At 38.3% G+C, this 24,483-nt stretch overlaps 1 pseudogene; it reads left to right on the forward strand.

Moving 5' to 3' along the window:
• The first annotated feature begins 21,958 nt into the window (after positions 1–21,958).
• LOC148697994 (uncharacterized) lies at positions 21,959–22,837 on the forward strand (annotated as a pseudogene).
• The last annotated feature ends 1,646 nt before the right edge of the window (positions 22,838–24,483 follow it).

The raw sequence follows: 24,483 nt of genomic DNA on the forward strand, positions 1-24,483 counted from the left end.
CAAATTAAAACAGAATGTAAATATGAAATTGATGAAATAGAATGGATGAATGCTAGCTAAGGGGGTCATCTCCACATATGTTACACTTGCATAATAAAAAGATTTCCAATTACATTTCAAAAAATTATGAATTCTCATCACCCCAAGTTAATTAGGTCCGCTTAAATTAACCGTCAAGTTTTCCTTAAGTTAATGAATTGGATGGGTTAGCGCAACGCAATTCACTACATTCTCCAAAAGTCCTTTACGTGAACAGCACAATAAAGATACAATCAAAGATCATTAAGCATTATGAAAACTATAAGTGTTGACGAGGCATTCGTTACTATGATGAGCATGAAACTCGTGCCAAGAATTCATTTAACGCGATTGTTTATAAGCAACCTCCACTACTTGTGAATATAAGTTCATAACGATTAGGTGAAACTCACTTATATTCTAGCGTCATATTCATGCATGAAAATTAAGCGTGCACTCTCAATAAACATACATAAATAAGTTATCAATCAAACGGTTAAACAAATTGAATCCACAACTTATGAAACGTAATTAGAAGTAATCAAATCAAAATGCAAGCATAAACATTTATTTCGAATCCCCCCCTAGCCAAGGGGGGTTTAGTTCCTCATGGTACAAAACAAAGAGAATCAAAGAAACACCTAAACATTCCAACAACTCAAACTTGAATTGTATGAACGTTTAGGCCCTCTTCTCTTCCATGCCTCATTCGTACAAAACAAAGAGTATTGAAATTAAACATAGAAATCAAAGAAGCACCTAAACATTCTAACAACTCAAACTTGAATTGTATGAACGTTTAGGCATTCTTCTCTTCCTCTTCGTTGTAGCACAAGGTCTAGGGATAGTTTGATGGTGTGAATGGTTTGGGGAGTGGTGGAGGAATGGAAGAGGAGTTGTGGAGATGGAAGGATGGTGTTTGGATTTGTAGGGGAAGGGGGACTCACGGCAATGAGGGAATGGAAGTGTTTGTGGTGTGTTGTGTATGAAAATGAGATGTCCATGAATGAATGAATGCAAGGGTATTTATAGGAGTAGTGGAGGGAACATATGGCTATGTCATTTGTAGGTGAAGTAGGTGGATGTTGTAGGTGAAGTAGGTGGATGATATGTGTTGATGTAATATTCCTTCCTAATGCTAGAATATGTTTAGTATAATGGCATAAGTAAGGGTGTCGAATCCACAGGGACTAATTGGACCTATGTAACTACTTGTTTGCAAGAAATCTAAGAAATGAATCAAACTAATCAAATTGAGCAGATTTGTTGTTGTTACTTAAAAGCATAAATAAAAGAAGTAAACACAACTAAATGAATCAACAACCAATATAACGAGATGGTATCAATGGAAATGAAACTAGGGATTCGATTTCACCATTGCTCAATTAAATCCATGTTTGTCAAGTTAGTTTATACTCATTCATCTACCTATTTCTTGAGTTTGTTTCACTTAGATATGATCAGCCATATGATGTGTGGATTTGATCAAATGTCTCTAATCGTGAACCTAATTGTGATGTGCAACTTTGGTTCATAATCAAGATTATGAAATGTACAAGAAACTTTCATAAAACCAAAGGGAGTAACTCGGCAGGATGTGTGCTAAACACTCCCTTCATTCATTCACATATCTACCAAGATTATGCATGATGTGTGCTTTAATCTTGGCTACACAACTTAGTGATTAATTCAAATGATGATCAAACATTAAAATCAACATACTAAGTCACCATTAAAACAGAAAATGAAACAAGAAATAGATGGACAAACTGAGCATTCTAACTTAATTACATGGCAAACTTTGCAAGGTTACATCGAATCCCTAGAGGAAGATTAGTTACAATTCATGTTTACAAAAGATTTAACATAAACATATGAAACATGAATGAACATAGAATTAATAAGAAGAAACCCTTGAAGTAAAACTGATGTTGAATTCCTTGAAGAGTTCCTTGGTGTTGCTTCTCCAAATGTGGTGCGGATGAAGTAGATTGGTTTGGTTTGGATGGTTTCTGCCCTTAGGACAGAAATGGACAGAGAATGGAGTGAAGTAGGGGGGTTTTAGAGTGTGTAATGGACTGAAAATGAAGAAGGAACCTTGCGGATGGGAAATGGAGAGAATATGGACAGTTTCTGTGAAAGGAAAAGAAAGTAGAATGCAATGCAATGGAGAGGGCGAATTAGAGTGAATGATGGACAGAAAATGCAGCCAAATAGAGTGTGTGTGATCCCCCAACATTCAGATTGGATCTAACATTTGTTTAACTCAGATGGCAGAGCATAAATCAGATGGAATGATGGGTTTCTGAGTGTGATACCTGCAAAGCATGGACATGATCTGCAAGTGTGGTTTATTTAATCCAAAACACATGTGGAATGTCTGCAAGCATGAGTGGAATCTGCCAAAAGTGAATTGTTTGTACAAATTCTGGAAATGTGAAATGGGCACACGGCATGGGTAAAGGGATGAGTGAATTTCTGGAATAAAGGATGCAAGGAATGGACATAATCTGCAGGTATATGGATATTTAATCCAAGATACATGTGCAAAGTCTGCCACAAGGGAGTGGACAATCTGAAACTGTTAGAATAATCTGGAATTGGGTATGGAAGTGCACGGATTGGACATGAAAGAGATGGGAATGCAAAGGTGATGTGTAGAAATGTAATGGAGTGCACGGAATGGATGTTTGTGTTTGTTGGTGTCAAAATGGCTAAAATGAATTAAGTGATGGAAATGGGATTGTGAGGAATCTGATTTGGTGCTAGAATTGCATCAAATGATGGGATGATATGGGAACACACGGCCAAGGTTGTGACATGCATGTGAATGCATGTTTTGATGTTGAAACCACATAATCTGATTTCAATGCTTGCTTTGATTAGAATCACTCAATATGGCCGAATTGCACCATTTAACACTTCACATCATTTCTGGAATGTTTTTACTTCATTTGCTTTCCCTTTGATCTTAGTACACACTTGGCTGCACACTAACACAAAACAATGTAAAACGCAACTAGTTTAATCCAAAACATCACAAAGACGCCAAATAAGGGAGATATAGATGCATGCAAAATATGACTTATCAAATACCCCCAAACCTGGTTTTTGCTAGTCCTCGAGCAAACTTAAAACTAAAACACACAAAATACAAACATCTAACTAAACCACTTTCGCTGGCTAAACGATTGCACTGAGCATGTGCAACAAGCCTTTGAACCCCTAGGTGTCCCTAGTTGGAGGTGTTGTGTCTCCTGAGGGTTTACAGTGATGACACCCACAAACATTTACAAAATCTGCAAACAACTTGGTTAAAACATGCTTTAAACAAACTAATAAGAACCAATGAAGATTTTGTCATTCATTCAACTCAAAAGATTGCCACTTCAAAGAATCGTATCAATTGTAACGTATAAAGATATTTCTCCATGTCTTACGACTTCAAAGTCACCATACCCAAATGCTTAAGACAGAATTCGCCTCAACTCTACTCCTCACAGCTTCCACTCAAGTTTTCACTCAGATCTTAAGGTTTAGTCTCTCAACAACATATATGAGTGAAATTATGTAAAGGAAATCAAAATTCTCACATATGAAATCTGAAATGGAAGCACAGTTTCTGAGTAGATCTCATGAAATGAATCAAATGCTAAGAATATAGATAACACACACACTTACCATCACCCATGAATACATCCTCAATGATCAGCTAGGTCTTTCTCAAGATTGTAATGTAAGGCTTAGGTTATAGGTTACAAGAGAAGTGATATGAAATACTAGAGCTTGGGGCATACCAAAGTGTTCTTGAGGATAATGCTCTTCACTTGCATTTGTTTTCTTTCTTCTTTGTTTTTGGCATCCAGGCCCTATGTCTTATAATGAGGAGATTTGGAACTCGTATCCATTTTAATTCTCTTCTTTTTTTTTTTTTTTTTTTTTTTTTTTATAACCCCTTTTTTTTTTTAGAAGCATCTTCAACATAGGCGCCCTCGGTACATGCCACAATCTTGTTCTAAGCTCAATTTACCTTTAGTCTTCATCACCTTGGTATTCCCCAAATCATAAGGTATGGCTTGTAATGGGCTAGAATGGGTAGAGTATGGTGTGGGTGATGAAAGACTTGGGCTAAAGTGTTTGGCTGCAACGAGGGTGAATGGAACACACAAATGGGTAGGATTTAAGCCTTTTAGTAGTTAAACATGCATAGCCTAACATCATCTCATTGAGTTCATTCACGAATGATACTAAACACATGGTATCTGCAAAGAGAGTAATTCTTAGTATCCAATCAAAATAAAAGTAATGAGATCATTTAAAGTGAAATTGAAAGAAACAGATAGGAGTAGAAACACTTTAAACCCTCTCAAAGAAGCAATTAGGCTCAAAATAACTCACTAGGGTAGTCTCCACAATTCTTCTTCCAGAATTTGAGTATGGTACCTCTATCATCATAATTTCAAGAGTTATAGCCTTATAAATGACAACAAGATGCAACTCTTTTCCATAGCAACCCAATCGTTTGTTTTCAAACATAGTCCTCATATACATTCGTATTAGCATGCACAAACATTCTTAACCAACACTAACACCTCAAACAAACACAAACACAAAACAACCTTAAAAACAACTCTTTTTGGGTTTTTCAAAACAATTTTTCAAATTTTTATGGGATTTTCGAATTATAAAACAAAACACACTAAAACACTCTAAAACAACTTAAAAACACCTTAAAACAGCAAGGAACAACATTAGAAGTTATGGTGGATAAAACCCTACGAATTTGCATCAAAACACTTTAGTTACCCAATACCCCCAAACCTAAATCAAACATTGTCCTCAATGTTTTAAGCATAGACTCACACAAAACATAAGTAAACACACAAAAAACAATTTAAACATACTAAACATGGCAGAATGTAATTAACAAAGAGAAGAGTTTAGGGACGCAAATCTGGTTATGGAGTGTAAATTCCCTCTTCTCCTTGGTAATTGCATTGAGGCTTTGATCATAGTGACTCCACAGGCTTACTCTTGAACTGGTTTCCGCCCATCATTGATTTTCCTTTGTGCTACTCTTGAACTGGGCAGCAGGATTCCTTTTAGGGTTTCCCCCGAAGGTCTGAGCTTCCTCCTGTTATCTGTTTCTTTGTTCAATCTGTGCAGGAGTGGTCCCTTCTCTGGAAGTGTATCAACCGTTGAAGATGACTACTCGAGAGCAACGCTAGGTAAGCAATCAGGAATAGATTCCAGGCAGTTGGCTCCAGATCGGTAGACTGACTCCAAGTGCCGGCTGATTGCTTCTTTTACTTTGCCATGCAAGTAAGAACAAGGACAAAGAAAAAGACAGGGAAAGAGCATGATATGAGATACTTTTGCTTTTGACCTTGATGATATGAGATACCTTTGCTTTGAAGAAGCGGTGAATGAATCAGCACATGCTTCAATCCGCCGTTTCCTCTTGGGTCATCTGTACTCCCGGCATCTGGTATCATCTTTGGGGAAGAAGAAAGAATTGAGTATTTCGAAAGGCTTTGCTGGGAGTGCGCCCTCAGAGGTGAGGGAGAGTTGGGCATTTTCTTCAGGTTTGCCCTGCCATAAAAGACGAAGGTCGACATATATAGAGATAATATCAAGTGGTGGTACTCTTCTTTTACCCTTGTCGACAAACGTTTTGATCCCGCAAATCCGGCTTTTTGAAATAGTGGCGCCTCCTCGATCTTTGAAGACGTCTCTTCGATTTCAGAGCAGGCGCCCCTTCGATTTCTGAACGACGCCCTTTTTCTTTCTGAACGACACGTAGTAGTGCGGATGCGGCTCCTTTTGACAAAGCTGCACGCGTTTTCTGAAAAGCAGAGAAAGCGTCGCCGGACTTTGCGCTTGTCGGCTAAAGATGTGTAGTTGCGGTGATGGCCTCCACGTGTTGTCTGAAAAGAAGAAATCTTTTGACAAAGTTGAATGCGTCTTCTGAAAAGCCGAGAAAGCGTTGCCTAAATTACGCCGGAAATTCCGGCTTTTTGAATTGGTGGACGCGTCGCCTTGGCTTTTTATTGAGCTATCAATCACCACAACAAACACACTCTGAAGTTTTCCCATTCTTGAAAATCGACTCCGGGCCTTTGAAATTTAACTCCATCCCTTCTCTTTGAACACTTTTGAAAAAAATGGCAAACTCATCGAACCTTAGCTTGGAATTGAGCCTTAGCAGTGATACGGGCGCGCCGCGTCAAGGTAACGTATGGCGCCCTTCTTTCTTATCTTCTAACGGTCCTCTTACAGGTGAAGACTCCGTGATGCAGGACGCCACAACAGCTACAATAGTAGCTAGGAACCTCCTCACTCCAAAAGATAGTAGGCTGCTGTCAGGACGGTCCGATGAGTTGGCCGTTCAAGAGTCCCTCGCACTTAGTGTTCAGTGTGCGAGTTCTGTGTCCAACATGGGCCAACGCCTGCTTGCCCGCTCCCGTCAGGTGGAATCATTGATGGCAGAGGTGGAAAGTCTCAAGCAGGAGATCCAGCAGCTTAAGTACGAGAATAGAAGTTTGCACGTGCTTGCCAACAACTATTCGACGGGCATGAAGAGGAAGCTTGATGAGCTGCAAGAGTCTGAAGGTCGGATTCACAGTGACCGTCAAAGGTTTTCGTCTTTCCTCCAGAGGCACCTTTTTCCTGGCTCATCCAGCGCTTGGCCAAGTGTTGAGGCCTGGAATGCTCTAGCTCCGATGCCTTCCGCCCCGATGCCTTCCGCCCCGATGCCTTCCGCTCCGATGCCTTCCGCTCCGATGCCTTCCGCTCCTATGCCTTCCGCTTCTGCGCCTCGTAGTGGGGCTTCACGTAAACAACCTTTGTGAAGCTCCACCTTTCTCCATGTTTAGTCTCTTTTTTTTTTAATAAATGAAATTTTTTTTTTTTTTTTTTTTTTTTTTTTTCAGTGCATTGGGTTGCCTCCCAAGTAGCGCTTTCTTTTACGTCTTGCAGCCGGACGAAGAACCCAATCACTCCAGGATATGTTCACGAATCGGATGAAAACTCCGAGTCATAAACTAGTACCTAAAACAAGAAACAAAACAAGATTAAGAATCTGGAATAAAAAGAACAAACGAAAATAAAACAATCCAAAAACTCTCAAGTTCATCTTGCTTCTGTGGGCAGCAAGATGAATGAAGGTGAATTTGGTATGATTGGTTGAGCAAAGTCCTCCAAAGCTCTAAGTTCATCTTGGTTGCCCGCCATCTCTTCCTCTCTTTCCTAATCAAATTGCTCAGATCCTTTACTTGTTGAACTAGGTGAAGTCCTTTCCTCTTCCTCACGGTCAAAGGATGAACTTGATGGCACAAAGTTGTCCAAAGTGTGGCCCTTTAATCTTTCAATTCTTTGGCCTAACTCAACAAGTTTATTTGACATATACTACCTTAAATAAAATAACACAAGTGTGAATGAAAATCTACTAGCAAACAACAATGAAATGAACAAAAATAAACTTAAAAACGTTTGAAAAGACTCAAGGGATGTGGAACTAAACGTTTAGAACACTTAAACAATCCAAAAACCCAAAACAGCAACTAGAAGACTCAAAATTGCCTAAAAACCACTTTCTGGGCAGTTTTGAGCACCTACACTAATTTGGACGAAATTGGATGGAAACTTGAATCAAAACACTTATAAACACAAATCAAAACACTTTCTAACTAATTTGGACAAAACAAAGACTCAAAGGACTCAAAACAGATTCACAAGACTCAAAACAAGCTAAAAACTCTCAAAACTGCCTAAAAACACAAACTGGGCAGTTTTGACACTAAACTCAATTTTGGACGAAAATTAGGTTTGAGCTTGACTCAAAATGCTTCAAAACACAAGATAAGACAGATTCTAAGCCTAAAACCTAACAAAATATGGGGGAAATTGTATTTGGACGAAATGCAATTAAATGGTCAGATTATAACAAAACCAGATTGTAAAGCAAGTTGATGTAAACCGATGGATAATGGAATGGCTAAGGGATTCTTTTCCACACCTGAAATGTATGCAACTTAAATCAACTTCCAATTATCAAATCGACAAGTTATGAACCTTGACACTAATCAAAATAGCAAACAAGCAAACAAGCAATTACAAGGGACTGAAATCAGTCCCCGGCAACGGCGCCATTTTTGTTGATGTAATATTCCTTCCTAATGCTAGAATATGTTTAGTATAATGGCATAAGTAAGGGTGTCGAATCCACAGGGACTAATTGGACCTATGTAACTACTTGTTTGCAAGAAATCTAAGAAATGAATCAAACTAATCAAATTGAGCAGATTTGTTGTTGTTACTTAAAAGCATAAATAAAAGAAGTAAACACAACTAAATGAATCAACAACCAATATAACGAGATAGTATCAATGGAAATGAAACTAGGGATTCGATTTCACCATTGCTCAATTAAATCCATGTTTGTCAAGTTAGTTTATACTCATTCATCTACCTATTTCTTGAGTTTGTTTCACTTAGATATGATCAGCCATATGATGTGTGGATTTGATCAAATGTCTCTAATCGTGAACCTAATTGTGATGTGCAACTTTGGTTCATAATCAAGATTATGAAATGTACAAGAAACTTTCATAAAACCAAAGGGAGTAACTCGGCAGGATGTGTGCTAAACACTCCCTTCATTCATTCACATATCTACCAAGATTATGCATGATGTGTGCTTTAATCTTGGCTACACAACTTAGTGATTAATTCAAATGATGATCAAACATTAAAATCAACATACTAAGTCACCATTAAAACAGAAAATGAAACAAGAAATAGATGGACAAACTGAGCATTCTAACTTAATTACATGGCAAACTTTGCAAGGTTACATCGAATCCCTAGAGGAAGATTAGTTACAATTCATGTTTACAAAAGATTTAACATAAACATATGAAACATGAATGAACATAGAATTAATAAGAAGAAACCCTTGAAGTAAAACTGATGTTGAATTCCTTGAAGAGTTCCTTGGTGTTGCTTCTCCAAATGTGGTGCGGATGAAGTAGATTGGTTTGGTTTGGATGGTTTCTGCCCTTAGGACAGAAATGGACAGAGAATGGAGTGAAGTAGGGGGGTTTTAGAGTGTGTAATGGACTGAAAATGAAGAAGGAACCTTGCGGATGGGAAATGGAGAGAATATGGACAGTTTCTGTGAAAGGAAAAGAAAGTAGAATGCAATGCAATGGAGAGGGCGAATTAGAGTGAATGATGGACAGAAAATGCAGCCAAATAGAGTGTGTGTGATCCCCCAACATTCAGATTGGATCTAACATTTGTTTAACTCAGATGGCAGAGCATAAATCAGATGGAATGATGGGTTTCTGAGTGTGATACCTGCAAAGCATGGACATGATCTGCAAGTGTGGTTTATTTAATCCAAAACACATGTGGAATGTCTGCAAGCATGAGTGGAATCTGCCAAAAGTGAATTGTTTGTACAAATTCTGGAAATGTGAAATGGGCACACGGCATGGGTAAAGGGATGAGTGAATTTCTGGAATAAAGGATGCAAGGAATGGACATAATCTGCAGGTATATGGATATTTAATCCAAGATACATGTGCAAAGTCTGCCACAAGGGAGTGGACAATCTGAAACTGTTAGAATAATCTGGAATTGGGTATGGAAGTGCACGGATTGGACATGAAAGAGATGGGAATGCAAAGGTGATGTGTAGAAATGTAATGGAGTGCACGGAATGGATGTTTGTGTTTGTTGGTGTCAAAATGGCTAAAATGAATTAAGTGATGGAAATGGGATTGTGAGGAATCTGATTTGGTGCTAGAATTGCATCAAATGATGGGATGATATGGGAACACACGGCCAAGGTTGTGACATGCATGTGAATGCATGTTTTGATGTTGAAACCACATAATCTGATTTCAATGCTTGCTTTGATTAGAATCACTCAATATGGCCGAATTGCACCATTTAACACTTCACATCATTTCTGGAATGTTTTTACTTCATTTGCTTTCCCTTTGATCTTAGTACACACTTGGCTGCACACTAACACAAAATAATGTAAAACGCAACTAGTTTAATCCAAAACATCACAAAGACGCCAAATAAGGGAGATATAGATGCATGCAAAATATGACTTATCAATATGTTAAGTGATAAGTGATAAGTGATATGATATGTGGTTATGATATGATAAGTGGTTAAGTGGTGATGTTAAGTGATAAGTGATTAAGTGATATGATATGTGGTGATGATAAGTGATAAGTGCATGTGGGTTAACTAATGAAGGAAATGCATGTGCAATGACAATGTGTTAGAATGGATGTGTGTTATGCATGGCATGATTGGGATTAGGAAAGGTTTAAATGTCCTAAAACTAAAGAGAACAAGGTTCCAACACTTTGGCTCCAATTAGGTCTTCAATTTCGTCCAACACTTTGGCTTCAAGCATAAGCTATCCGTCCTTAGCCCAAAAGTGCTCCAAAAGTCTCCAAAATGCATCTTTTTGCTCCTTTAGCCCTTTGGACCTACAAACACACGAAAATAGCTTAAAGTACTAAAATAACTAAAGAAACATAATGTAAATGTACGAGAACAAGCCACTTAAGTCGCATAAATATGCTCCTATCACTCACCAACTTGTCCTCTTCTTGTGCCGTGAGTGAGGAAGCCACTATGACAGGCAATGTCTCTTGTTCGCCCAAGAAAACATACTTCAAGTGATTTGGTAACGGTTTAAGCTCAAGTGTAGGTGGGTGCACTATGGAATGAAGCAACTTGTTAGTTGAAATTGGAATTGAAATTGGGATTAAGGACATATGATAGGAGCATATTCATGCGACTTAATTAGCTTGTTCTCGTGCATTTATGTTGTGTTTCCTTAGCTATTTTAGTGTTTAAAGTCACTTTTGTGCATTTTCAGATTATAAAGCCAAAGTGTGCAAGAAGATAAGCAAAAGAGGAATGAATGAGTTGAAGACTTGAAGAAACGATGAATTCCTACTCCAACGATGAATTCCTACTCAAACGAGGATTCCTACTCAAACAAGGTTTCCTACTTGAAGTAGGAAAGTTAACCCTAGGTTTCTCGTTTTGGTAACCTTTCCTAATCTAAACGTCCATATTTTCTAGCCACTTTATAGGCCTCGTATGCACTTTAGGACACAAAACAAAGGCCCTAGCCCAAATTCCAACCTTTGCCGTGGCCTTTCCCCTTCTCCCCTTCCCTTGCCGTGCAAGGGGGGGCACTTTTGTCCCATTTTATGCACCTAAACCCTAACCCTAAACCCTAGCCGCACCTATTAATCAATTCCCTTTTAATTTCTGATTTTATTTCCTAATTCTAGCAGCCTTTGAATTAACTTTACTTTAATTTAATTTTAATAAGCTAGGGTTTATTTTCTGAAACCCTACACATTTTACAACCTAAGCCGCACCCTAGGGGGCTCTGAAAATCATTCATTCTTCTCCTCCCATCTTAGCCGCACCTTTTATTTCACCCTAGATTCTATTCTCTTCATTCAGACTTTTCATTCATTCACCAAACCATATCAGCCACAACTTCCATTTCTCTTCTCTCATTCATTCATTCTTGATATCATTCAGCCATCACAAAACCTAATTCCCTCTCTAAGCCGTAGCCTCCCATTAATCATTCACCCTAAAAACCCTAAGCCGCAGCCACCATCCCATTTATTCTTCTCTGCCGCAGCCTATTCCCTCCATTCCAGCCACTTCCCAACCTTGCCGCATCCACTCCCTCCATTCCAGCCACCATCCACACCTCCATACATCATCCAACCACCTTGCCGCACCACCATATCATCCTAAACCCATCTATAACCCAGAAAACCATCCAAAAACACCATAAAACCTCTCTGCCGCAGCAAGAAGAAAGGAGAAAAAGGAGCTTAAACGCGCAGAAATTCAAGTGGATTCGTTGGGCGTTCTAGGTGTAATCAATCTTTTGTTCTTTATGTTTAATTTCAATTTTATTTCTCTTTCTGTGAACATGAGAGGCTAAATCCCTAGTTAGCTAGGGGGGGATTCGAAACTATGTTTATGCTTGCAATATGAATTGATTACCTTTGGTTGGAATTTCATGAGTTTTGGATTCAATTCGTTTAACTGCTTGATTGATAACTTATTTGTGTATGTTTATTGAGAGTGCACGCTTAATTTTCATGCATGAATATGATGCTAGAATATAAGTGAGTTTCACCTAATAGTTACAAACTTATATTCACAAGTAGTGGAGGTTGCTTATAAACAATCGCGTTAAATGAATTCTTGGCACTAGTTTCATGCTCATCATAGTAACGAATGCCTCGTCAACACTTATAGTTTTCATGTTGCTTAATGATCTTTGATTGTATCTTTATTGTGCTTTTCACGTAAAGGACTTTTGGAGAATGTTTTGAATTGTGTATGCGCTGTCCCATCCAATTCATTAACGTAAGGAAAACTTGAAGGTTAATTTAAGCGGACCTAATTAACCCGGAGTGTTGAGTTTCATGATTCATCGAAAGACCAACTGAAAATCATTTTGTATGCAAGTGTGACATGTGTGGAGAAGAACCTTCTAGCTAGCATTCCATCCATATTTTCATCAAATTCATCTTTACAATCTGTTTTAATTACAATCTGTGCATTTTATTTAATTTCGTCAAAAACTAAATCCCCCTTTACTTTAGTGTCCAATTTAGTTAGAAAGTATCTTAGTTTGTGTTTCTAAGTGTTTTGATTCAAGTTATTACCCAAATTCGTCCAAATTAGTGAAAGTGCTCAAAACTGCCCAGAAAGTGTTTTTAAGGCAGTTTTGAGTGTTTTGGGGCAGTTTTGAGTCTTTTGGTTTGTTTTAGTGTTTTTATTGTTTAGTTTTGCATTCTTTGAGTCTAGTTTAGTGTTTTAACCTTTGTTTTACGTTTTTGAGTCAGTTTCCAAGTGATTTAGCAATCCCTCATAATCCCCGGTTTAGAACGATCCCTACTTATACATATACTACAATTGTCAAAAGAGGGTTTTAATTTGTGTGCTTATATTTTACGCATCAAATTTTTGGCGCCGTTGCCGGGGATTAGCAACTTTGCTAATCCCTTGGATTGTTACTTTCTGTTTAGTTTAATTTGTAAAAGATTCTGACCTTGTTTTGTTTTTCTTGTTTTAGGTACTAGTGCATGACTCAGAGTTCTCAATCGATTCGTGAGCATATCTTGGACTTTGACAGCGATTTTGAGAGGACTTTGAGACGAAAGAGGAAGCAACACGAACCAAATCCACAAAGCCCGGAACCTGACCTTGAAGAACAAGTTCTAGAAGAGGAGGAGGAACCCACGGCAAGGGTTTTTGAAGAACCACAAGTCATGGCCATGGACAATCGGACACTCAAGGAGCTTTCTGCCTCGGGATTGGATAATGCCGCACCTTTGTGTATCCAATATCCCCCGCCTGCCCAAGGGAAGACATAAGAGTTCGAGTTGAAGTCAAGTTTGCTCCACTATATTCCGAAATACCATGGGTTGTCCATGGAAGATCCGAACAAGCATCTGAAGGAATTCGAGGTGGTGTGTTCAAGCATGACTCCCGTCAACGTCGATGGAAGTATATTGAAGATGAAGGCTTTTCCATTCTCTTTAATGGACAAAGCCAAGGATTGGTTGTACGAATTAGCTCCCGGAACCGTCACATCATGGGAGAGTATGAAGAGGGCATTTCTGGAGAAGTTTTTCCCAACTTCTCGAATCATCCTTTTGCGTAAAAGGATAAGTGGAATTCAACAAGAAGAAGGTGAGTCTTTTCCTACGTATTATTGATGCGAAAATTAACTTAACACACAAATTAACCCTCTTTTGACAATTGTAGCATATAAATAAGTAGGGATCGTTCTTACACCGGGGATTAGGAGGGATTGCTAACACTCTAAACTCACTCAAATAAATAAAACTGACCTTTAAAACACTTGAACTCACTTAAAAAGACTCAAACACGTTCACAAAACTCAAAATAGGCTAAAAACACTCAAAACTGTCTTAAAAACACAATCTGGGCAGTTTTGAGCCTAAACACAATTTTGAACGAAAATTGGTTCTAACTTGACTCAAAACTCTTAAAAACACAATCTAAAACATATTTGGACCAATTAGACACTCTAAGATAATTGGGGATTTGGTTTTTGACGAAAATCAAACAAACAAAACAAATATGTAAAATAGGCAGATTTAGGCGAATTTGATAAAATTAAGTGGATGGTGAGATGGCTAGGAGGTTTTTCTCCACACATGGCATACTTGCATTCAACACAATCTTCAGTTGCTTATTCAATGAATTTATGAACCTCAACACCCCAAGTTAATTAGGTACGCTTAAATTAACTCTCAGATTTCCCTTAGGCCATTGAATTGAATGGAATTAGCGCATTGCAATCAAATTATTCCTTAAAAGTTTTCTATATGAAAGCGCATAAAAGAAAGACAATCAAAGATCATTAGGTTCTATGGAAATCATAGGTGTTGACGAGGCATTCGTAACTATGAAAGCACATGATACTTATTCCAAGAATTTACTTAACATAATTGTGACCAACAATCTTAACTACTCATGAATATAAGTTCCCAACGATTAGGTGAAGTTTCCTTATACCCTAGCATCATATTTATGCATGCAAATTAAGTGTGCACTCTCAATTCATATACATAAACAAGTTTTAATTAAAACATATAAGTAAATTGAATTCATCATTCATGAAATCACAACTGAAAGTAATCAAATCATCATGCAAATATAACCATGGTTTCGAAATCCCCCCCTAGCCAAAAGGGGATTAGTTCCTCATGCTTGCACAACAAATAGTATTGAATTTAAACATTGAAATCATAAGAAAGATTACACCTAAACGTTCAGCAATTCCAAGATGGATTCGATGCATAGATTGGCTCCTCTTCCTCCTCCTTGCTGCGGCACAAAGTGTGGGTGATGGAATTGGGGGTGTTTCCTTGTTTAGAGGGATGGAGGATGGTTGATTATGGTGGGGAAGGTGCGGCAGATGTGTATGGATGTGTAGGGAGGTGTATGGAGGTCTAGAATGGAGAATGGAGGTGCGGCACAAGGGTTTTCTGTATAGCATAGGGGGTGTTACGAATTTATGGCTGAAAATATGTTTATATAGTCCTAGGGTTAATTAGATTAGGGTTACACTTAGCAGATTTTATGGATTAGGGCCCTAGGGTTTGGCACAAGTAAGTTAAATCCACTTAGGAGAGGGTTTGGCCCAATTAGTTTCATAAAAGGATTTGTATACCCAAATCCACAAGGATTAAGGCCTAACAAATCAGAATCCAAAAGGAAAAAGGTTTAGGAAATTCGTCCAAAATTGGGCCTTCTAGAAACTAAGTGTTTTGTGGCTGATTTTGGGTTTTCTAGAAGAAATAAAAGGGGTAAGGGTGTGGCACCCTTTTAGGGTCAGATAAGGCTTCTAGAAATTAGGTTTTTAGGTCCACTTGCAGCTAGGATTAAGGTGGAACAAGATTAGATTAGGATAAGATAGGATAAGGTTGGATAAGGTTAGATAAGGTTTTGGATAATGTTTCCTCTTTTGAGCTGATTCCTTATCCACTTTGTCTTGAGTGTAATTTCTTCATCTTCTTATCATATTTCTAGCCTCTTGAACTCCAAATTCGTCCATCCATGTTAGCCCATATACAAGCAATCCACATAGTGCCTAAAACTGCTCCAAAATGCACCAAAATGCACTTTCTTGGTACATTAACCCTTTGGACCTACAAACACACGAAAATGAGTTGTAATACGACATTAACTAAGAAATAATAGCACAAATGCACAAGAATAAGCTAGCTAAGTCGCCTAAATATGCTCCTATCAAATTCCCCCACACTTATCTTTTGCTAGTCCTCGAGCAAAATAAACAACAAAAAGTAACAAAACAAACAATCTAAACCTTCCAACGTTCGCCTCAGGGATTTCCAATGAGACATAACATGTCAAAGATCACTACTCACATAGATTTAAGCAATCCTTACCCTCGAGCATACTTAATTATAGTCACCATTCACTAGCTCACATGTAATCAAATAAAACTACATTTTGAATGTAGTAACATGCCTTAGAGAATTCCCTCAATTCCTCACCGGATATACTCTCTATTTTCACTCAGATTTTTTGACTCCACTCCCTACACTAGGTATATGTGAGAAGATTGATGTAAACATGTAGATGAACACTCACATATGTTATAACAAGGAAAGCATTTTCTGGAATTATAACAATGACATGTATATGATCTCATGAATGGAATGCTACTACTTAGACGCGAGAACCAGGGATACCATATGCTCAAACCCATTTTAAACTCCACATATTGAAACACATAACAATCAAGATAGAAGTCTAAGAGTTGTAACGGGGCTAAGGTATTGGCTAACAAGGAAAGGTAGAGGAAACAAACGTTCTTAAAGCAATAGTGAGCAAAGTAATGAATTAGGCACTTAGAATTCACTTTAGAATGCAGAAACTACTTTAAACACCCAAGGGGGAATCCCACAAAACTTAGGGCCATATTCAAACTTTTTGGACCCTTTCTTCAACAATCAACACTTGTGAGTTCATTCTCACTTATTTTCACTCATTTTCTTTCTTTTCTTTTTCTTTTTCTTTTTTTTCACAACAATTTTTTTCCTTCCGTTTTTTCTTTCTTTTTCCCGTGCCTCTTTTAAGACTTTGGCACACACACACTCACAAAATCCTTTCCCCCACACTTGTTTTCTGCACAAATGTCACTCAAAAGGAATTCCTTCCATTGTCATGCTCCACTATACTTCAAGAACAAGGGTATGGAACATCCTATTCTAGGCTAGGTAAGGGTGATGTGGTTAACAAGAAAATAGGCTAAATAAGGCTCAAAGGGGTTTAAACCTATAATACAAATGACAAGGGTGGATTCGGCTATTTGGCTGTGGTGGTGACTATTACACAACTTCATCTTGTTATTTGTTATGCTAATCAATTTTCATGCTTTGAATAAAACGGGTATGAGTTCTAGTATTTGGAACTATAGTGATGAAACGCATTCTAAGTAGCAACCAAGCAAAGAATAATGAGATCATGCAACGACTTTAGAAAACAAGAATGCACAGATTAATAACTTTCCAAATAAACGTTTAGGCTCAAGTCTCTCAGGGATGTAGCGTTTGTTTGAGTTCCTTCCTTCAAGCATGTTACAAAAACTGATTTATCCTTTGTGATTACATGTGAATTCGTGAACTATAACTACAACCAAGCATAAACCAAGGAGCAAATCAAACTTCCATCATTGTTTGTAACTCTCTTTAACAGTCATGCATTAAAAACCAAATCCTCATCATTGTGTTGGAAGGTACCCTAAGACACACAAACACACAAAAACAACTCTTTTTGGCTTTTTCAAAACACTTTTTTCGACTTTTTTTTCAAATTTTCGGATTTTTACTTCAACACACACCAAAATAGCTTAAAACGCACTAAAAACACTTAAAAACAGTGAGAAACAACATTGGAAGTGATAGGTGATAGAATCCCACGAATTTTGCATAAAAACACATGTTTAACCCCCCACACTTAAATCAAACATTGTCCTCAATGTTTCACACAAAGACTCACATAAAAGCAACAAATAATAAACAACTAAGCATTATAAAATAAACAGCAAGGAGAAGGGTTTAGAAACGCAAATCTGGGTTTGGAGTGGAAGTTCCATCTTCTCCTTGTCGAATACATGGGTTGCCTCCCAAGAAGCGCTTGCTTTAACGTCTTCCAGCCGGACGAATACTCCATGCTAAGCTTCACTAGTAGTACCCACGGCATGGAGGGGTACATCATCCACCACATGCTCCTCGAAGTTCTCGTAGTAGGGCTTTAATCGATGGCCATTCACCTTGAACTCTTGTCCTGTTTTTAAACTTTGAACTTGGACTGCACCATAAGGAAAGACATTAGTAATAACAAACGGGCTAACCCACTTAGAACGCAACTTACCAGGAAACAAGCGAAGGCGGGAATTAAAGAGTAGCATTTTCTGCCCAATGGAGAATGATTTTCCTCGAATCATCTTATCATGGAAAGCCTTCGTCTTCTCCTTGTAAATTCGAGCATTTTCATACGCCTCGTTCCTAATCTCTTCTAATTCATTCAATTGGAGCTTCCTGTGAATTTCAGCGGCATCAATGTCCATGTTGAATGTCTTGATGGCATGGTTTGCCATAAATGAGCCGAAATGGGGACATGCCCATGGGGGTCTTATATGCCGTGCGATATGCCCACAACGCATCCTCCAAACGTACACTCCAATCCTTTCTTGTAGGGCCCACGGTTTTTTCTAGAATCTGCTTAATCTCCTTATTTGAAACCTCGGCTTGTCCATTGGTCTGAGGATGATAAGGTGTTGAAACCTTATGCGTGTCGTTGTACTTCTTGAGCAAAGCCTCAATGGTTCGATTGCAAAAGTGAGATCCTCCATCACTTATGATCACACGTGGCATTCCAAACCTTGCAAATAGGTTAGTTCTAATGAAATCTGCATCCACATTCTAAAATCTTAAGGGTTGTGCGTTGTGTCCCAAAGTGTCCCTCACATGCATAAGTGTGACAGAATGTTAAAATAGAATTGAATTCCATGGCATGCACACACTTACGTATAATCTGATCCGAGCAATATTTCCACAAGTATGGATCATCCCAAACATAAAACCTAGCATCTTTTTTCAATTTATCACGTTGGTTTCTATTGAGAGTGTTAGGAACTTGTTTAGTCACCAAATAATTTGCCAAATCCGCATACCAAGGCTCACTTACCTTAATGGATAGCAATAAAACTAAGCGTGCACTCTCAATAAACATACACAAATAAGTTATCAATCAAGCAGTTAAACAAATTGAGTCCACAACTCATGAAATTCCAACCGAAGGTAATCAATTTATATTGCAAGCATAAACATGGTTTCGAATCACCCCCTAGCTAACTAGGGATTTAGCCTCTCATGTTCACAGAAAGAGAAACAAAAGATTGATTACACCTAAAACGCCCAATGATTCCACTTGAATTTCTGCGCGTTTAAGCTCCTCTTTCTTCTTCCCCTTGCTGCGGCAGAGATGGCTTTATGGATTTTTGGATGTTTTTCTGGTTTGTAGATGGGTTTATGGGGATATGGTGGTGCGGCAAGGGGTGTGAGTGGTGGAGGAAAGTTGGGAATGGTGGCTGGAAGGTTGGGAAGGCTGCGGCAGAGATGGATTTTGGGTGATGGTGGCTGCGGATTAGAGGAGAATGGGGATGGTGGCTGCGGCTTAAAGAGGGAATTAGGTTTATGGTGGCTACGGCAAAAGGGCTGGCTGCAAGATGAAAAGAATGAATAATAGAGAGTATAGGGTGCGGCTAGGGTTTAAAATATATATGGTTTCAGAAATTAAAACCCTAGCTTATTTTTATTAACTAAAATAAATTCAAAGGCTTCTAGAATTTGGAAATAAAATCAGAAATTAAAGAGGGATTAGCTGCAAGGTGCGGCTAGGGTTAGGAGCATGTGTTTTATGTGCAAACCTAGGACAAAATTGCCCCCCCTTGCACGGCAAGGGAAAGGAAGAAGGGTTAAGGCACGGCAAAGAGGTTTAAGGGGGCTAGGGCCTTTGTTTTGTGTCCTAAAGTGCCTACAAGGCCTTCAAAGTGGCTAGTGATAGGAGCATATTTAGGCGACTTAGTTGGCTTGTTCTTGTGCATTTACGTTGTTATTTCTTAGTTCTTTAAGTCTTTTAAGCCATTTTCGTATGTTTTCAGGTTCTAAGGGCTAAAGGAGCAAAGAAGTGCATTTTGGAGTGTTTTGGAGCACTTTTGGGCTAAAGATGGATAGCTTATGATTGGAGCCATAGTGTTGGACGAAATTGAAGACCAAGTGAGCCTAGAATCGAAGGAAGAAGGAGGAATCAAGAATTGGAAACCAGTTTCTATTATGAGGAGTTTCTATTTTTGAAAGGTTTTCAATTGTGCAAGTTTCTAAATAATGTTGGTTGCCTAAATCACATGTTCTAGAAGCCCTAGACATGTCCTAAATTGTGCCGCACCTTACCTTCCTTTTCTCTCCCAAAATCTGCAAGATTATGTCACAATCCCTTTCTTAAAAGTCTTAGCCGCACCTATACATTCCCTTTCACTCAAAATCTGCAAGTTTTGCACTTTCCCCTTCTTTTCCTCCTTTTGCCGCAAGACTTAGACTTTCCCCCTAATTCCTGATTTCAATTACCTATTCTAAAGGGATTTAACTTAATTCCTGATTCTTAGAATTGATTTTGGGAATTAAACACTTACTTATTTCTTATGCAAGCCTTGTCGTGCACCTCCCTTGACCTTTCCTCTTCCTTGCCGTGCAAGGGAGATGGTTCTTTACTATTTCTAAAAGCTTTTGACTTAAATTCTGATTACCTAAATAACCTAGGGTTTTAATTCCTGAAATCCTATTAATAAACCTCCTTGTTGCAGCCACAAATTATTCATTCATTCACCATTCACGCCAGAAATTGATCCCTTCCCTCTAACACATCCATACTTCACCATTCTCCATATTTTCTGCCCAAAACCAACCTTTGCCATCCCCTACATCCATCCCAACCCTAAATCCATCATTCTACATCATCCATAATCCCCTAAACTCACCAAACCTCTTGTGCCGCAGCAATTAGGAGAGGAAGGAGGCCTTGAATGTTTCATGCTCGCAGATTGGAGTGTTCTTAGGTGTACTTCGTTCTTGTTTTCAATGTTTACTTTGTTATTACCTTCTGAGGTTGCTGTAATCATGAGTGGCTAAACCCCTAATTAGTTAGGGGAAAGTTTGAAGCCATGAACATGTTTGAGATATGAATTGATTTCTTCCAATTGTGATTTGTTAAGTTGTGATTGCAATTCAATTATTTGTTTTATTCAAAACTTGTTCTTGTATGTTGATTAAGGATGCATACTTAGTTTTCATGCATGAACTTGATGCTAGTTTATAAACAAGTTTCACCTAATCGTCATAAGTTTATAAACATGAGTAGTGAAGGTTGCTAGTCACAACCGCGTTAATTGAATTCTTGGCAAGAGTATCATGCATTCATAGTTACAATTGCCTCGTCAACACTTATGATTCTCATAGAGCATAATGATCTCTCACTGTATCTCTTCTATGCATTCATGTTGAGGACCGTTGGAGAATAATTTGAATTGTCGCATGCATCATCCAATTCAATGACATAAGGAAATCTGAGGGTTAATTAGTGCATCACGGTTAACTTGGGGTGTTGAGCATCATAGTTAGTGAAAAGCAATTGGAAAGTCGATTCATATACAAATATGTCATGTGTGGAGAATGGACCTCTAACTAATCCATCCATCATCTTGTTTCCAAAATTCGTTTTACAATCTGCCTAGTTTACAACTTGTTTTGTTATTTCAATTTTCGTCAAATCAAAACCCCCTTTACTTTCTTGTTCTATAGTGTTTAGAATCTGTTTAGTTTGTGTTTTAAAGTGTTTTGAATCAACCTATAATCTTAAATTCGTCCAAAATTGTGTTTAAGTTCAGAAACTGCCTAGTTAGTGTTTTTAGGCAGTTTTGAGTCTTTTGAACTTGTTTCGAGTCCTTTGAGTCTTTGTGAACGTTTTTAACTTTGTTTTTATGTTTTTAAGTCAGTTTAGAGGTTTTAGCAAGCCCTCCTAATCCCCGATCCAGAACGATCCCTACTTGCATCCTTACTACAATTTGACAACAAGAGGGTTAATTTGTGTGCTTAACTATTTTCGCATCAAATTTTGGCGCCGTTGCCGGGAATTAGCAACTTTGCTAATCCCTCGTTATTTCTTTTTTTATTTATTTTTCGTTTGTTTTCTATCTTAGTTACTGATTTGTTTGTTTCATTGTTTGTTTAGGTACTAATGTATGACTCGAAGTTCCCAACCTGTTCATAAGAATATTTTGGACTTTGACGACGATTTTGAGAGGACTTTGAGAAGACAAAAGAACCAGCAAGAGTCTAACCCACCTAGCCCTGAACCTGACCTTTAAGAACAAGTTTTAGAAGAGGAAGAAAGGGGCACGGCAGAGACTTTTGAGGAAGTACCCATCATGGCAGCCGACAATCGAACAATCAAGGAGCTTTCGGCTTCGGGAATGGACAATGCCGCACCTTTATGTATTCAATATCCCATGGCAGCTCAAGGCAAGACCGAGGAGTTTGAATTGAAGTCTAGCTTGTTGCACCACGTCCCAAAGTTCCATGGGTTGTCCATGGAAGACCCTAACAAGCACTTGAAGGAATTTGAAGTGGTTTGTTCAAGCATGACCCCTGTCAATGTCGATGGTAGCATCTTAAAGATGAAGGCTTTTCCATTCTCTCTAATGGACAAAGCTAAAGATTGGTTATTTGAGCTAGCACCAGGGACAGTGACATCTTAGGAAAGTATGAAACGAGCGTTCTTGGAGAAATTTTTCCCCACTTCAAGAATCATTCTCCTGAGGAAACAAATCAGTGGCATACAACAAAAGCAAGGTGAATCCTTTCCTACTTATTATGAACGTTTTAAATCACTTGTTGCTTCTTGTCCACAGCATCAAATGAAGGAAGAGTTGCTCCTTCAATATTTCTATGAAGGCCTTCTACCAATCGAACGTCAAATGCTAGATGCCTCGGCGGGGGGAGCTTTGGTAGATAAAACACCCATGGCAGCCAAGACACTCATTGCAACCCGTGCATTGAATGCACAACAATACGAAGGCATGGGACAAAGTGATAGGAGCATATTTAGGCGACTTACTTAGCTTGTTTTCGTGCATTTATATTGTTAATTCATAGTTGTTTTAGTAGTTTAAGCCATTTTCGTGTGTTTTTAGGTTCATATGGCTAAGGAAGCAAAAAGATGCATTTTGGAGCATTTTGGAGCAAAATTGGACTTGGAATGGATAACTTATGTTTGGAGCAGAAGGAATGGACGAAATTGAAGACCTAATGAAGTTAGGATTCCTAATCACAAGAGGATTCCTAATCACAAGAGGATTCCTAATCAAATGAGGAATCCTAGTCAAAGAAGGTTTCTTACTTAAAGTAGGAAAGTTAAGCCAAGGTTTCCTATTTTGGTTTAATCTTTCCTAATCCTTAAAGACTCCATATTTCAGCAAGATTAAAGGCTCCTACCTATTCTAGGTCACAAAAACAACGTCCCTTGCAACCTTAGGACAATGCCGTGTGTTTTCTTGTGTCTCCCTTCCTTGCCGTGCAAGGAAGGGCTTTGTTCCCTATTTTAAACACTTAAACACTTTCCTTTCTCATACCTATTTCAGCCATAACTCACATACCCTTTTATATTCCTAAATCCTTGCCTAAATTCAGAAATAAAAGACATTCCCTTTCTCTCTAACCTTTGCCGCAAGTCACATTCCTATTTCTTTCAATTTCTGATTTTGTGTTTCCTACTCTTCAAAGATTTAGAATTAATTCCTTTCCTAAACCAAGTAATAAAGCCTTTAGGTCTTTTCTTCCTTATATATACTCTTGTGCCGCACCCTTAGAAAGCTAATCCCCCATTCTACACAACCAGCCTTCATTCACAAACACATCCAATTCTGCCGCAGCTTTCCATCCAAAATTCCACCATCCCTTGACTTCCAAACCTTCGTCCAAACCACCCTACACCACCACTAAGGCTTGCCGCACCACTATACCTCCATAAACCCACCTTAAACCCAGAAACTCATCCAAAAACCCACCTTAGCACTTGTGCCGTGACCTAGCAAAGAAGAGGAGAAAGAAGACGAAGCCTTGGACGTTTATGCATTCGAGTTGGAGTGTTGGAACGCTTCTAGGTGTAATCTATCTTTTGTTTTCAATGTTTAATTCTAATTTCCTTTGTTTTGTTATGAAAATGAGAGGCTAAACTCGTTTTAGCCTAGGGATGCTTTAAAGCCATGATTATATTTATAATATGAGTTGATAAATTCCAGTTGTGATTTCATAAATTGTGAATGCAATTTACTTAACCGTTTGATGGATAACTTATTCTTGTATGTTGATTAGGGAGGCCTACTTAATTCGCATGCTTGAATTTGGTGCTAGAATATAAGGGTGTTTCACATAATCGTTACAAACTTATATTCACAAGTAGTTAAGGTTGTTTTCACAATCATGTTAAGTAAATTCCTAGCATGCGTATCATGATGTCATAGTTACAAGTGCTTTGTCAATACTTATGATTTCCATTGAACGTAATGATCTTTGATTGTATCTTTATTAAGATGAGTAGGGGACTTTTGAAGAATGCTTTGGGTTGTCGTATGATATCATCCAATCCAATAACTTAAGGGAAATCTGAGGGTTAATTAGTGATGTCACGGTTAATCTGGGGTATTGAGGTTCATGGTTTATCGAAAAAGCAACTGGAAATCAACTTATGTTTGAATATATCATGTGT

This window comes from Pyrus communis, chromosome 3 (genome assembly GCF_041283825.1).
Source record: "Pyrus communis isolate YQ-2024b chromosome 3, ASM4128382v1, whole genome shotgun sequence".
NCBI lineage: Eukaryota > Viridiplantae > Streptophyta > Magnoliopsida > Rosales > Rosaceae > Pyrus > Pyrus communis.